Genomic DNA, 12,437 nt, shown 5'->3' with positions numbered 1-12,437 from the left:
AGCAACAGAGGCCTATCAAAGACATGTCCAGAAGTAAAATATCAGGACTAAAAACCTCACCTGGTGCTAAATTAGTTATTGCTTGGAGTGATTTTGCTTTGTATAATAATATGTTTACTATTCACGTTTCATACAGCATAACCACAAAAATCTCACCCAAATCTAAGCACTTCATGGTAGTAAATCTTCATAGGCAGGCTCAAATAATAACTAATATTCCCCTTGCTATAATGATAGGTTTTATTGAAAGTTTAAAGGAAGATTAATTCCTTCAAACATAGACAGCACACAATTTGTTGACTCAAAATACTTAGTGGTCCAGACTTTTTCACTAGGAAGTGATTTCCATTAAGCTGTAAAAGTGAGCATGCCTTTATCTAAAGAATTTTAATCATTGTATCTTTCTCCTTCCTACGACAGCTGTCATCGTGTCACCATAGCAGAAAGAAGTTAAATGTCACTCCCCAGCTTCCAAGTTGTCACTTAACAGCAATGAAATATGCATTGTTCCAGAGAGGAGAAATAAACATTTTTACTGAGAGCTTCAGGATGCACTGAAAACTTTCTAGCAAGCTCATGCATTTTGTACATGATGCAGAGCAGAAACAATTAAACATCCCCCCCTCAATAAACACATTGCACAATTGAAGCGTGCACAAATTACAGCATATCATATGGGCCGGGTCTTGGAAGTCATAGAATTGTAGAGTTGGAAGGAAACACAAGTGTCATCTAGTCCAACAGCTTGCAACGCAGGAATCTTTTGCCCAATGTGGGGCTCAAACCCACAGCCCTGAGATTAAGAGTCTCATGTTCTGCCAACTGAGCTAATTCTTCAACAATGCAGGATGCAACTACAGCATGCAACAGATTCTTGTTCACCCACTGGTTAAATGCTCCCAGGAAAGGAGAGTCCACCAGTTCCTGAGGCTGTCTATTCCAATATTGAACAGCTCTTACTGTTAACCGTGAAATCCAAATTGTCATTAAATATCTAACAAGTTCATCATAAAGTCCCTAGTCAGGCATACAAAGAACACTGTCCTTGGAATGTGACAGTAACCTGGAACAGAATTTACATTGGAATACGTACTCCATTTTGTCGTTTCAAATAGTGAGCTGGGATTTCTTGTTTTGTCCCCCCCCCCCCCCGTGTTATTATTTGCCAGTGTCCCTTTCCCCACTTCATTTGTTATTGTGTGGCTCTTTGTGTGTACATAAAGTACACAAAAGAATGACAAGAACACAGAAAGGACAAAAGAGGCAATAAAACAAATAATCCATGTAGAAATCATTAATTGCAACAAACTTTAAGTCACAGTTTTCCAGTTCTGAGATACCTGAAGTGTATAGTGAAGGCACACCTAAGATGACATTTGGATAGAACTGTTAATCAACTGTGGTTCTTAAATGGTGAAAATTAAGATTGTATTGAAACAGTACATCCTCCTCATGGAGGTGAACGACAATTGCCTTTTTGTGTTAATGCTCCATAACAAAGAAACATGGGCATTTCACTTTACTGTATGATCTAGAGAATGTCTATGCCAGTGCTACCCATTGCCAAAAAATGCATTGTTGGTGTACATATTCACCATGCAAAAACAAATAGTAAGCAACCTCCAAACTTCACAGTCGCCCAACATGCAGTGCAGAAACTTTAATGACACCCTCTGAATGAATGGCACATGATTTGAACTGAACCTGAGAAGTTATCAGTCCACTTCACTATCTCAAAACGTAACACTGAATGACTGAAGAGATGTGACAACACAAAATAACACAATTTCATTAATTCCCAAGTTACCCCATGTGCAATAAAATAAATTGTTTGCTTTCAGTAATTTGCAACATTAAGATATATTGATTACTCAGAAGTGGTAGAGCACAGGTTATGGAGGTAATCACAGCCGACAAACAATTCATGCTGCAATATATAATTCTGCTTGTGCCACATGCTTCATAGACTTATTTCAGAGATTGTAAAAAAAAAAGTACATTGCACAGCTTAGAAAAAATTATTACTACCTTTAATCGTATTTCTGAAATTTGTTATGGAGTGTGTAAGACAGGCATGGCCAAACTTGGCCCTCCAGCTGTTTTGGGACTACAATTCCCATCATCCCTGACCACTGGTCCCGTTAGCTAGGGATGATGGGAGTTGTACTCCCTCGGCCAATAAAGCGAGATAAGCGCCACAACCCCAGAGTCGGTCACAACTGGACCTAATGGTCAGGGGTCCCTTTACCTTACAGCACAGCTATGTTTTATTTCCACTGTCAGAGGCAGTATGCCTCTGAATACCAGTGGCTGGGAATCCTAACTGGGGAGAGTGCTATTGCACTCAGGTCCTGCTTTCAAGTTGGACTAGAACTTGAAAAGCTGGACTAGAAGAGCCTTTGGCCTGATCCAGTAGCACTCTTACGTTCCTATGAGCTAGATATACCAATAGTCTGAAAGGCAGCTTCCTATGTTCCTATCAGCAATGGAATGCCAAGGGATCTCTTCTGAACCTTTCTCAGATATTCAGAGGCACAACATGAGCCTACAAGATATTCTCTGCTCAACAACCATTTGTGGCCAAAGCACCACTGTCCGAATAAAGTGCTGTAAAAACTTGCAATAATTAACATACGTGCTGCTCTGAATAATGGCTGTGTCTGCATGTGACACTAAAGCGTAGCTAAGAGTTACAAGGAGAAGCCACAGCAAGCTCTGAACTCATGAACTTCCTCCTCCACTTCCAGCACAGCCATGAGGAGGAGTTTTGAAGCCTCTGATTCTGTTTTAGAATGCAGTTTGTTGTGGCATCCAAACAAGGAAAAAATGTGGTTAATCTTAACTATGGTTAGTTAAACAAGTCTGCTTCAAACCACACTTTAAGAAGCTGTTTTGTTTTTCAGTTTAGTGATTCAATGTAGCATTAAGTTGTGATTAATCTAAAATAGAAAGTTATGATCTCTTGCTTCACAGCCACATTGGAAGTTGAAGAGGAACATTTTTGTCTAGTGCCTAAAGGTATATAATGAAGGCGCCAGCCAAACCTCCCTGAGGAGAACACTCCACCAATTGGAAATTTGACCAATGCCAAGTGTGTGTGTGTGTGTGTGTGTGTGTGTGTGTGTGTGTGTGTTTATGAAATACCCAACACATGTTCAAATCATGGCTTAACCTTATTCTGTACTCTACCCACTTTTTGAGAGTTTCCAAGGAGTAGCAAGTTGCAATTTGTTTTACAACTTCGACAAGACCAGTTTGGTTCACTTTTACCACTAAAAAGGTCACGAAGAATCGGACACGACTAAACTACTAAACAACTACAACCATGCAGGTTGAACTACTGCTTCCAGTAAATATGAATCAGTTCATATATTTGCTATTTAACAAGTTAGCACATTAATAAGGACTTCTAGATGCCAGTGGCTCAGACAGTCACTACAGGCACATCCTGCAGAACTGTTTTCGTCTAGCCTTCCCTTCCTCCATGCTCCCTACAAGGAGAGAGTCACTGCCATTGATTTGCTATCGCACCAGCATCACTTTATCTTGCTAGATTCACAAAGTCCCATTCAAGCCTCCTGCCTTTCTTGTTCTCTCAGATCTGCCTTCGTTGGGAAAGGATGAAAATCAAGCAGCAAAAAAGAAAAAGAACAAAAGAACAAAAGGCAAGCAGAAAAGTTTGGCAGAAATTAAATCAGTTATTCTTGTTTTATAAATGGGGGAAAATAAGGTATTGTGACTTGCTCAAAGCTACCAAGCATGTTTGTAGCTTAAGCAGGACACAAGCACAGGACCGAAGAATGTGACACCATTGGTTTCAAATGTGCACTTCCATTGAAATGTAACCCAAGCTACTTTGGGGGAATGTAGCTAAACAACAGAGATCTATCTTGCTTGAGGCAAGCCACAGAGTGGCTAGAAGCAGTTATCTTCTAACCAAGATTCCAGTGACCCACATTACTCTAACCCTTTCCTTCTGTGTATTCAAGAGCCACATGCTGAAATTTCAAATCTAAATTTCTATCATTATCTAAAATTCAAGAGCTTGACTTTCCATTAAGGGCTGGCAGAGTTCATCTTTAAGATTCTCAGTCAGGGCTCTCAAAAATATGACCAGAAAAGTATGATTTCAACTATTGTCTTTCTATGAAATGAAACATCTGAACAGACAACCCACAAGATGCAATGACAGCCACCAACTTAAAAGGGAATTAGACAAATTCATGAAGAAGCCTATCAATATCTATTACAGTCACGATGGCTATATATTACCTCCAGCATCAGAGGCACTAGGCATCATGTGTCTGAATCCTAGTTGCTAAGGAACATGAGCAGGAGAGAGCTATTGCACTCAGGCCCTCCTTATGGGCTTCCCATAGGCACTGTGGGGAGCATGATGCTGGACTTGCCAAGCCATTGGTCTGATCCAATAAGGCTGTCTTTATGTTCTTAAATCGGAAATATGATGGACTACAAAGCCAGGCCAGGCTGAGACTCAAGGGTGTATTTAAAATTCAGTCACAACAGAGGATAGCTTCTGTACAGTACTTTTATAAGCAGGTACTTTGCTTCACAGCTGAACAGGGCATACTCCACTGAGCGGGGCCCTATGGGGCCTTATATACTGCAGAAACTGTGGAACCCAGCACAAATGAATGCTGATGTTTTCATTTTGTTCTTGTAGTAAGCGAAGGGAGACTAGCTAGATCCTGCTTCACTTTGTGTTTGAAGTGCTGTACCTCAAACCAACTTTAAGGAACAATCTGCATGGTGAAGAGCCCTGGAATCTCCTCATCAAGTGATAAATATATCTGACAAAATTCTAACAGCATTTGTTTTTAAACTGGCTTTTCTGATTGTGAACCAGATAAATGTTCTGAAGTTATATAATGATGTCAGAGAATATGTTTTTAAAGAATTCTTGGATTAAGAAGACACAATGATAAAAGGCTTTGTGACTCCTTAAGGTTTATGGCAATGTATTCTACAACTGTAAAAAGACAATTATTGCAATGATAGCCTGAGCTATACAATACTTGACTGAAAACATGAAGAAAAGGTGAATGACATTTATGGCTATGCCAGAGTTTTAGTTACATTTTTGCCAGTTTGTTTCCTTTCTTCCATAACATATACAACCTGTACAGAAAAGCAATAATTACACTATTTCTATTTTTAGTGCAGAACACTATTCTGACCTACTCAGCAAGGCAATTCCTTCCTCCCCCCACACCGGGCCGCTAACCTTTAATGTCATTCTATCATTGTGCTGTTGGCTGAACACTCCCTGGCAGATGTGGGATGGGCCACTAGCTCTTCATTAACTGCAGCCGCAGCTTCTTTCTTTTCGCTTGAACAAAGTATCCAGAGAGCAGTTCATAGTCTTTAACCAGTCCTTCAAGTTAGATATCAGTGCCATGTTGTGAAACATTCACCGGGATGTTGCCAGACTCGGTGGGGCCAGCATTCTCCACACACACACACACACACACACACACACACACACACAGACACTTATAATGTGTTTTCAGGAGTCACTGGTTCTTTGGCACACATGGAAAACACTTCTGATTTGCAGGAAACTGATATACAAAATTGTGAAGTTCTAGAGCTATAGCTATTTTGTGCAGCCTTTGGGTTGCATTTTGTGCTAAACAGTTTGGGCAGGGGTGGGGGACTGATTTTAATTTTTATATATGGTTCTCCAGTTGGTTTCAAGAGCAAAGAGGAGGTTAAGGACTATAATAAACTGGATTTGCCTCATTTGAGTTGTGCTATGGCAGGGAAAGTGATTACCAAGTAGAACAGAACTCTTGGACTTTGAAACGTACAAATGCAGCTGAACAATACAAACTAATTATCTTTTTAACAATATATTCTATAGCATAGAGATAAGATAGATATAGATAGATGATAGATAGATAGATAGATAGATAGATAGATAGATAGATAGATAGATGATAGATAGATAGGAGCCAGCCTCAATGCACTGGGAACTTCTCCTTTGTAAACCAAATTGAAATGAATGGGGAAACTTCTTAGAATGGCCATTTCACACAAAAATATTGTTATCTGTGCAGATTCTACAAGGATCGTTAATGACAGTAATTAAAGAAGAAAAAGAAAAAGAAGAATTCAACAGAAATAAAATTCTTTGAGTCTGAAAAGTACACAAACATACCTTAAAATGCCACAATTGATGAAATTGCTTTTTGCTTACTGACCCTAATCCATTACCTTGCTCATAAATAATCACACACCTAATGACAAAAGGCATTCCAGTAAACCTCTGTGGTGCACAGATGTTTTAGTTTCATTTGAACTATCAGAACTCATAAAAGTTAATATATATGACATAAAATAGTTTTAACAGAACATCTAATCTCTCATGGATCCTCCAAGGAGATTATTTCCCTTTATAAGCATTGTAAATTTTAGTTATTGTAGTATCTGTACATATATGTGCAGCTAGCTACCTTTGTAACCGCCCCTCACTAATTTCTGCTTGTTAAATAAAAGCTATTAAGCAAGCATTGCCTCGCACAGTACCAGGAAGAGTGAATGCATCTAGTACTATTCTAAATACTTTCTATAGAATAGAGTTTGCTTCAAAGCTTGGGCAGTGATGCTATTAATGTGCTCAGTCATAATAAAAAAAGTTGCTAGAGGCAACAACATCTCTAAACATCCTTTTCACACTACAAGCTATTCAAGATTCATAGTAATTTATTCGGCCACTTACCAGCAAACATGACAGCTGCTCCTGAATCTGTCCCAATGTTGTTGATATTTTTTCCACTCATACACATCCTCTCCCCTCCGCTCCTGGAAACAGTTTCCCTGCATTTCATCTGGCCATAATAAGCTCAGGCTTCTTTTGCCTTATTTACATTTTCTTTGCAGTGTCAATACACTTTACTGGACAGCAGCAAGCATTCTGCCAGGCATTTGAATTTCTCCCCACTGATATAAAGTCTTCCGCCTGGTGAACCTTAAATCTCTCTTCCTGACTCTCCTTTGCCAGCAGCCTGAGATATCTTGCTTCCGTAAATTTTGCCATCTCCTCTAAAATCCACACCACTGCATTTTATGTCTCACCGTAAGAGATACTTTATTCCTTTGCAGCCCTTCTTATGCTTTCCTCTCAACATTAAATCACAAGATTCTCTTTCCTGACAAACCAACTGATGCAAGTACAGCCCCTTTTCTGTGAGAAACATCACCTCCAGACCTTCCCTCTCTAAGAAAGCAAGCATGTGAATTGAAAGGCAGAGGGGTTTAGCCTCCTTCTCAAATCCTCGTATGTATGTCTTGTTTGAGAAGCCTACCATTGGCTTATACCATACAATAGAGCCATTTGGTACATAAGCAGAACTATTTGCTCAACAACAACGAATACCACAAATGGCCAGAGCTGTTAACTTAAAATGATACATTTGAGGTTGATGTGCAAGGCACAATAATTAACAACTTGAAATACATCGAAGATGCAAGTGATATAATATCAACAACCACAAGACTGCCTGTGTAAAGGTATACTTTTCTTCAATTTAGAAATAAAATTCCAAGGCGGAGAGAGAGAAAACAATGACGGGGAAAGGGGACTAACTAGGTTAACCTGCATCGGTGCTTCCTCTTAATTGGTTTGCTACTGTCCAGCAAATATATATTGATACTAAGGAAACAAAAGCAAATGATTTTCATATACTGCATTGATTCACATAAAATATTTAACTGTCTCCTGGCTCAATAGGCTGTGGTGTGGATACTTAATCAGGGGCAACATTAGCCTCAGATTCTCATCAAACAGTGAGGAGAAGCAAAAAAAGAAAAAGAAAAGAAAAAGCCAAGTTCTAATAATTTTAGTAGTTTGTGTCTGGGGATAATCACATGGCACAGCATCATTATAGAAATGCAAACTATAAAGGGAATTAACATTCCATTATTTTATAGTACTGTTGCATCAACACTAATTGCAAGCATGCACACACACAGAGGAAGATGCAGCACAAATGCATTCTCTGCCAGTTATTTAAAGAACAATCTTAAGCACATATACTGGTACTTGGAAAGTATGTCCCATTAATTTCTGGAGATTTAATTCCAAGTAAGTGTGCTTCGGAGCACAGCCTAAGGAGATATATCATAATTTCCACATGTAATGCATCAAGAAATAGGTCAGATATAAATATGCTTAAAATAAGATCTTATAAGAACCACAGGCTTCAAAGGATGCACCAGAAGTTTCAAAATCAATGTAACATGCAAAGCACTTCCTTAACATTTTGATTGAGTGCGAAAATAGTGTGCCAAATTTGTTTCTTCAGTGCTAGAGATAAAGAGTTGTATTCAATGTTAGTTCTACTTAGAGTTGACCCGTTGAGATAATTGGCATGGCTTAGGTCCAAGTAACTACTCGGAGTATGATTTAGTTGGCTATAATCCGAAATGCAAAAGTATTCCCTCATTCACCCCAACAAGGCTTGATTCCAACTGATTGTGAGCAAAACCAGGAGTGACTCACTTGAGGTGGAGCCATAGCAATAGCTTCTTGGCAGAAGTGCCACTGCTGCTTACTTCGTGACAGCAAGGTGGGAGTTGTCTGGGTGCACTGGTAGGAGCACCAGACTGGGTCCAACGGTTTGCCCTTGCTGCCACCTTGCCCAGCAATCAACAGTGATGCTTCTGTTGAGAGGCTACTGCTGTAACTCCACCCCACCTGGCTAGCCACTGCTGAAACGACTTGTGGTTGCCTCCCTCTGAAGACATCTCTTTCACCTTCTCAGCCTCCCAAGGACCTACCACATTTAATTAAAAGAGGGCTGGCTCAAGTTCCTTGCTGGTGAGTCCAAGTGCTTTCACTGGACGGAAAAGGTATGTTGAGGAGTTGAACCTCTGCTAACAACAGGATTGGAGCCAAAATGGGGACAATGAGAAATAAATGGGAAGCATCAACATCCTTGGGTAAAGTCCCAGGCATGCAGAAATCCATTTTTTTAAAAAAAAAAATCCACAATAGGATCCTCATCCGGTGGGAAAACATAACCACTCAATGAGAAATGAACATCCAGGAGCCACAGAATATTGGGTGCCAGCTGGAAAAGAAAACCAGAAATCTATCCTAGTGGTGGGAGACAGAAAGCAAGTGAATTGGTTTGCTTGATCCCTATGAAGCTTATATTGACCTGGAGGGAGGCATAGCTGACTGGAATCCTTAACTGGTCGCAGGCCCCACTTGTTACGAGTAATAGCCATTGTTAGACCATGTCTAAGGCATCTTAGCGGCCACAGCCATCATGACATAATGAAAGAGTATTCAATTTCGTCTGATTGTTGTGTGTATGAAGGAGCAAGGCGGATGACCTACATTTTTACCCTATTGTGTTTGCTAAGGATCTGTATTCTGACAAACTCATTTATCTTCCCCCCCTTTGAGACACATTCTGTTTAGGCTCATAGCCTTTGTGAGCCAGTCACAACTCATTGGTGAATCATTACCAGTTTGAGATTTTAATTCCAGAATGTAAGTAGAAGGATATTACCTATATAGAAGGCTAGGAATATTTCTGAGGTGTGTGTGTGTAAATTTTTTATTAAATTTTCTGTTTTTCAATTTAGAATATTCATTTAAACAACCTTAAAATATCAATGACTTTCCTTATTCTCTTCCCATGGTTCATTTTGCATATTATGGAATATTTCTGAGATTTGGAAGAGAGAGTGGCAGATCCAATCACTCAGTTCTTGTGTTCTGCTTCTCATGTAGATGGAGCCCAGTTATCCTAGTCTGAGTGCCAGTCCTGTACCTTTGCCATGATGCAGGGGTGTGTGTGCAATGAATGAAGGACTGGATAGCCCACCAGCCAATCTGCACTTCTCCCACAGGAGCAGAGTTCAAGTCTGGTTTGGAAAATGGCAGGTACATTTCAGGTGGGATTTCCTATGGATGGTGTGTCCTGCCTTCCTTCTATAGCACACGCCTGACGCCAAACGTGTGTAATGCTTAATTATTTACTCACACTGTTTGCAAACTGTCAGCACAAGCTTCTGTTTGGTCCTTACTGGCCCTGATGAGAACAGAAACTTGCTCCTGAAGGACACTGGTAACTTAATACCCATTTGCATCTTCTAAGAATAAGCCCAGTTCCCACATGGGACACTTCTACCAATCGAGCACAGATATGATATAGAGACTTTAAACAACTTTGTTCCAATTAAGACTGCGCAACCAATTTGCTTCGCTTGCAGTGGTACAACAAATTCACATATTGTTCTGCTGTGTCCCTTCTGTCCACCCAAATCAAAATTTGTCTCTGGTGCCCTCTTCCCTCAAGAAGCCAGCCAGTTCTTTAGTCCAGCCTGTAAATTCTTCGCTACCCAGTTTAGTCCTCCTTGGATCATGCCTCAATGAGACTGCTCCAAACTGATTCCGTCCACCCAAATCAAAGTTTGTCTGTTCCAGACTGATTCCCAATAAGCAGAAGGGCTTCAGCTCCCCTCCTTACATCTTCCACTCCATTCCTATACAGTGGTACTTCTGGATGTCAACGGGATCCGTTTCGGAGCCCCGTTCGCATCCCGAAGTGAACGCAACCTATATCCGCGCATGCCGCGATTTGCCGCTTCTGTGCATGATGTCATTTTGAGTGTCTGTGCATACGCGAGCAGCGAAACCTGGAAGTAACACGCTCCGTTACTTCCGGGTCGCCGCAGAGCGCAAACCAAAAATGCTCAATCAGAAGCTACTTCAACCCAAGGTATGACTGTACCTCTTTTCCATGTTTGTTATTTTCCTTGAGCTATTCAGGAAATTTAATGGGTACACAAGTCTCATGTTTCCATTTATATAATACTTATCTGGGGTTGTTGTTGTTTTGAACTGCATTGGGAGGTTCTAAAGAAACCCTAGCTGCTTACTTGGACATCACATGGCACGGGGCTAGAGTGTGACTTACAAAGAATGGCACTCCTTCAATCTCCGCATGACTGACATTGTCCTGAATGATTCGAAGTCTGCTTTTCAGTATTAGCAGACTGCAACCAAAATCCACAAGACTTAGCTGATTATAGAACACTGCTATAAAGCCATGACCCTAAACACTTTGGTCACATTTTCCATTTTATTTGAACCCAGATTTTTAAGTATCCATGGTATAGTGCAAAACAGGCAACCCCCAATTTGCGCAGGGGTTGCATTCCAGGTCATCACATGCAATGGCAGAGTGCACAGAAGCCCCTTCTGCCTTGTTGCAGCCCCGCCCCCTTTTCCAGCCACTCCTGGGTTGCCACAATTCGCATCAATTGGACGCATGTAAATCGGTCATTACCTGTTTCCCTGATGGCATACAAAAATTTCCTGATCAAGGACCCCAAATAGCACACCTGTAATTACCTGGTCATGTTGTAATAATAGGCTTGGTATCTGGGGGTGTGAAGAGACTGTAATTTAACAAAGATTTCCTTTCTTTTTATAATTTAATACTGATAGATATCAATGTGATCAAAACAGAGAAAATTATAAAAATGCCGGGCGGATTAAACACATGATTGAGAATCAGAAGGCATGGCTTTAGTTTTCATTATTATCATACTGAAGAATTGCCTGGAGTTTATGCAACTAATGACGATGATGAAATCATGAGAAACAAAATTGATACCTTGAAAAACAAGCAAGGGAGGAAAATGGGGAAAACAGAACATAAAGTCAAAACACAAGCTAAAAGGCACACGATGAAAGTGCAATAAATATCTGCATTCCAAATCTACTACTCAACCCCCCCCCCCCCCGGATCTGCTTGAGTAAACATTGTTCTTCACCAAATATTAGCTCTTTGGTATTCCCAAGGCTAACCTCAATTGAAGTTAAAACCTGAAACAAAAATAAGAAGGTGCTGTGCAACCTTTAAAGACTAGCACATTTAGCACATACTTTGATGAGCTAGATTCCACTTCATTAGATGCATCAAGTGGACTCTAATCTACAAAATCTTATGCTCCAATAAATCTGCTAAGTCTTTAAAGTGCCACAAGATTCTTTGTTGCCTTTTTACTGCAGGAGACTAACACAACTACCTTTTTGTAAGTTGTCACCTGAATCAAATTCCTACTGCTGTTCTGACAGGGGTACAACTTGGTAATATGACTGTGCTTCTGCTGTGGGCATGTTCAGAAGCACTGGCTCAACAGCGTTCTTGTTAATTCCTTCTTCTATCCATTTCTGAGTCTGTGGATCCAATTCCAAACATTTTTTGTTTTGCTTTATCTAACAATAAGGGTTTGCTGGCGCTCTCCAATGCCAGCAACTTTATACACATACATGCATAACGTCAGCACAGCTTTTAATCCCATCAGGGCCATTCAATGCTTTCCTAGGCTGTTCTTTACAGCTGTCGCCTATATCTGATTTTCATTCACGTAAGAACAGAGGCAGTCAGAAG

At 40.3% G+C, this 12,437-nt stretch overlaps 1 protein-coding gene across 12 annotated transcripts in view; it reads right to left on the bottom strand.

The window, feature by feature from the left end:
• The window catches only part of LOC310756452 (contactin-4), a 536,818-nt gene that overhangs the window by 273,092 nt on the left and 251,289 nt on the right, over positions 1-12,437 (bottom strand). Inside the window, exon 1 of one of the 12 annotated variants that reach the window (XM_083600572.1) lies at positions 6,743-7,157. The exons of the other annotated variants lie outside the window; for them this stretch is intronic. The gene's annotated coding sequence lies outside the window, so the exon portion shown is untranslated. Of the gene's footprint in view, positions 1-6,742; positions 7,158-12,437 lie in introns of those variants that run through there. 12 annotated transcript variants of the gene reach the window in all.

This window comes from Podarcis filfolensis, assembly GCF_964270895.1.
Source record: "Podarcis filfolensis genome assembly, chromosome: 2".
In the NCBI taxonomy this organism is placed as follows: Eukaryota; Metazoa; Chordata; class Lepidosauria; order Squamata; family Lacertidae; genus Podarcis; species Podarcis filfolensis.
The sequence above is the reverse complement of the archived record's forward strand: the minus strand, read 5'-3'. Positions and strand labels throughout refer to the sequence as shown.